Here is a 3598-nt window from a genome sequence, read left to right as displayed (position 1 = left end):
TATATATATATATATATATATATATATATATATATATATATATATATATATATATATATATATGCATATATACATATATATATATGTATATATGGATATATATGTATATGTATATATGTACCTTAAAGACATCCATCATTACGACACACACCTTCACTCACTCACTCACTATCTCTCTCGCACATACATACAGACATCTTATTTTTTATGGAATGACCGAGAAAAAGACAGAGACAAGAGAAAGAAACAGAGACAGAAGAAAAGCTTCTCTTGGAGAAGATGAAAGACAGGGATAGCAGGTGAGAGTGAAAAGCTGATGTTTCATACCCTATGTATGTTGTATAGGTGAAGGTAAAAGAAAGCAGCACAAGGAGAGGGGGAAAGCAGGAGAGAAAGGGACGCCGAGAACCTCAGAAATGAGGTTGTGTCATACAATTTTCAGGTCATTTTCACTTTTGTCCCATGTTTCAAGCGTGTGTAGAATTAGGCATTATCTTTCTCTTTCAATTTCTCATTATAATGTAGAGACCTGCTGTCAACATATTGCAACTTCACTACATTTCCTTCCTTTGGAATTAAGAAAGCTATGCAAAAATAACTTCCTTTGGCATACACACAGAGTTAAAGTTCCGTATGAAATATGTTATTTTTTGCTGTGAGCTAAATTACAACTCAAATCCTATGGAAATTACCTTTTCCTATTCTGTCACCTGTTTGTGAGGAGCGTATTTCAAAACCTGACCTTCCATTTAAACTTACAAGGAAGTTATCTCAGAAACCCTGTCCTTTACCTGTTGTTTCTAGCATGTCTGAGATGACATCTGTGAGGAGCATAAGGCCAGTTTCCTGGATTCTGTAGTGTATATACTCCACTGAGGATAGAATGCCCGTCTGTCACAGGATCACTCGTTATGAGTTGAGTGAACTGGAGAAACATAAAATGGAATGTCTTGCTAAAAAAAAAAAAAAAAAAAAAATATCGCCTGATCCAGAAATCGAAACCACAATCTTACCATCATGAGTCCAACAATTCTAACCACTAAAGCATACACCTCCCTCGAATGATAAAAGGCCACACATTTTGAGGATAGGAAAAGTTAAGCAAATACATCAACTCCATGTACTATATTTTATCAATCCTGGAAAAATGAAACGCAAAGCTAACCTCAGCAGGATTTGATCTCAGAATATAAAGAACCAAAACAAATACTGCAATCCAACAGAATAATAATTCCTGCTAATCTTGGTACAAAATTAGATATTTTAAAGGGAAGAGGTTAGTTCAATACATTGGAACCAATTCTTGTGAGGTATTTTATTTTATTGACAACACCAAAAGATAGATCTTAGTTGGAATTGAACTGACATTGCAATGAGTTGGACAAAAAAATGCTGCCATGCATTTTGTTCAATGTTCACACCACCTGGAGGAGGAGGAGAAGACGAGGAAGAAAAAGAAGAAATAAGGAAGAAGGTAACAAAGAAGAAAAATGATGAAGAAAGAAGGATGGAGGAGAAACAGAAAAGGGCAAAGATGAAGAAAAGAAGAAAAGGAAAAAAAGAAAAGGAGGAGGGGGCAAGGAAGGGGTTTAAACATCGAACATAAGGAAACACTTGATGTCTTTCTCACACCAATAACAACAACAGGAACCAGAAACTGCAAAAAAAACAAAAAAAAAAAAAACAATTGGAAGAGTTCCAGGCAAACGAACCATTTCTAAAACTGCTAAAAATAAGTGAGTTCTTGGGAGATGGCTACATTCTCTGGGAAGTACTTAAAAGAATGGCACCAAAGCAGCAACATAGGAATTCTTAAGAGCCAAATGTGGATCTATTCACGCATAGCTGGGGGTAGAGTACATCTACCCCAGCGAGGATATGAAGAGAATAACAACAACAACAACAATAACAATAATCCTTTCTACTAAAGGCACAAGATCAGAAATTTTGGGGGACGGGACAAGTCAATTACACTGACCCCAGTGTTTCACTGGTACTTAATATATCGACCCCGAAAAGAGGAAAGGCATAGTCAACTCCAGCAGAATTTGAATTCAGAACATAAGGACAGATAAAATGCTGCTAAGCATTTTGCCCGGCATGCTAGTGAATCTGCCAGCTCACCACCATAATAATAATAATAATAATAATAATAATAATAATAATGATAATAATAACAATAATAATGTTTTCAAATGTTGGCACAAGGCCAACAATATCAGGGGTGGCGGGTACTTCAATTACATCTACCCCAGTGCTCAACTGGAACTGAAATTTGAACTCAATGTATTACTCTTTTACTTTTACTTGTTTCAGTCATTTAGACTGTGGCCATGCTGGAGCACCGCCTACAGTCGAGCAAATCGACCCCAGGACTTATTATTTGTAAGCCTAGTACTTATTCTATCGGTCTCTTTTGCCGAACCGCTAAGTTACGTGGACGTAAACACACCAGCATCGGTTGTCAAGCGATGTTGGGGGGAACAAACACAGACACAGAAACATACACACACACACACATATATATATATATATATATATACATATATACGATGGGCTTCTTTCAGTTTCCGTCTACCAAATCCACTCACAAGGCTTTGGTCGGCCCGAGGCTATAGTGGAAGACACTTGCCCAAGGTGCCACGCAGTGAAACTGAACCCGGAACCATGTGGTTGGTAAGCAAGCTACTTACCACACAGCCACTCCTATGCCTATATATACATTTTTTATATTTCATGTATTTAATATACTTTATATATTGACCTATCTAGCTCGCTTATCCCTATATTTACTTCTATACCCGCTCAAGTGTACTCAATACAGAGAATATCTGATTCTCATCTATGGACATAAGAAGCAGCAGATGTGATGTGCAAGAGAGACGACTGCACTGGTATGGTCATGTGTTGTGTGTGGATGAGGAGAGCTGTGTGAAAAAGTGTCACACCCAAGCAGTAGAAGGAACCTGTGGGAGAGGGAGACCCAGGAAAATCTGGAATGAGGTGAAGCACAACCTCCGAATGTTGGGCCTCACGGAGGCGATGACAAGTGACAGAGACCTTTAGAGATACGCTGTGCTTGAGAAGACCCAGCAAGCCAAGTGAGACTGTAACCGTGGCCTATGCCAGTGCAGCATAACCAGCCCATTTAAGAGTACCCTTCAATCACTGGGCAATAAACTGCGCTTGCAAAGACCTGTTGAGTCAAGTGAAGTCATTGTCGTGGCCAATGACAGTACTGCCTGATTGGCACCCGTGCTGGTGGCACATAAAAAGCACCATTTGAGTGTGGTTGATGCCAGTGCCACCTGACTGGCTCCCATGCCGGTGGCACATAAAAAGCACCATTTAAGTGTGGTCAATGCCAGTACCACCTGACTGGCCCTCATGCCGGTGGCACATAAAAAGCACCATTTGTGTGTGGTTGATGCCAGTGCCACCTGACTGGCTCCCATGCCGGTGGCACATAAAAAGCACCATTCAAGTGTGGTCAATGCCAGTACCACCTGACTGGCCCTCATGCCGGTGGCACATAAAAAGCACCATTTGTGTGTGGTTGATGCCAGTGCCACCTGACTGGCTCCCATGCCGGTGGCAC

At 40.0% G+C, this 3598-nt stretch overlaps 1 protein-coding gene across 1 annotated transcript in view; it reads right to left on the bottom strand.

Annotated features, from left to right (window-relative positions):
• LOC106874774 (serine/threonine-protein kinase LATS1) overlaps positions 1-3598 on the bottom strand; it is a 106780-nt gene that overhangs the window by 9823 nt on the left and 93359 nt on the right. The gene's annotated exons all lie outside the window — the stretch shown is intronic.

Source organism: Octopus bimaculoides, chromosome 27, assembly GCF_001194135.2.
Source record: "Octopus bimaculoides isolate UCB-OBI-ISO-001 chromosome 27, ASM119413v2, whole genome shotgun sequence".
Lineage (NCBI taxonomy): Eukaryota > Metazoa > Mollusca > Cephalopoda > Octopoda > Octopodidae > Octopus > Octopus bimaculoides.
This window is presented reverse-complemented; position numbering and strand designations above follow the sequence as displayed.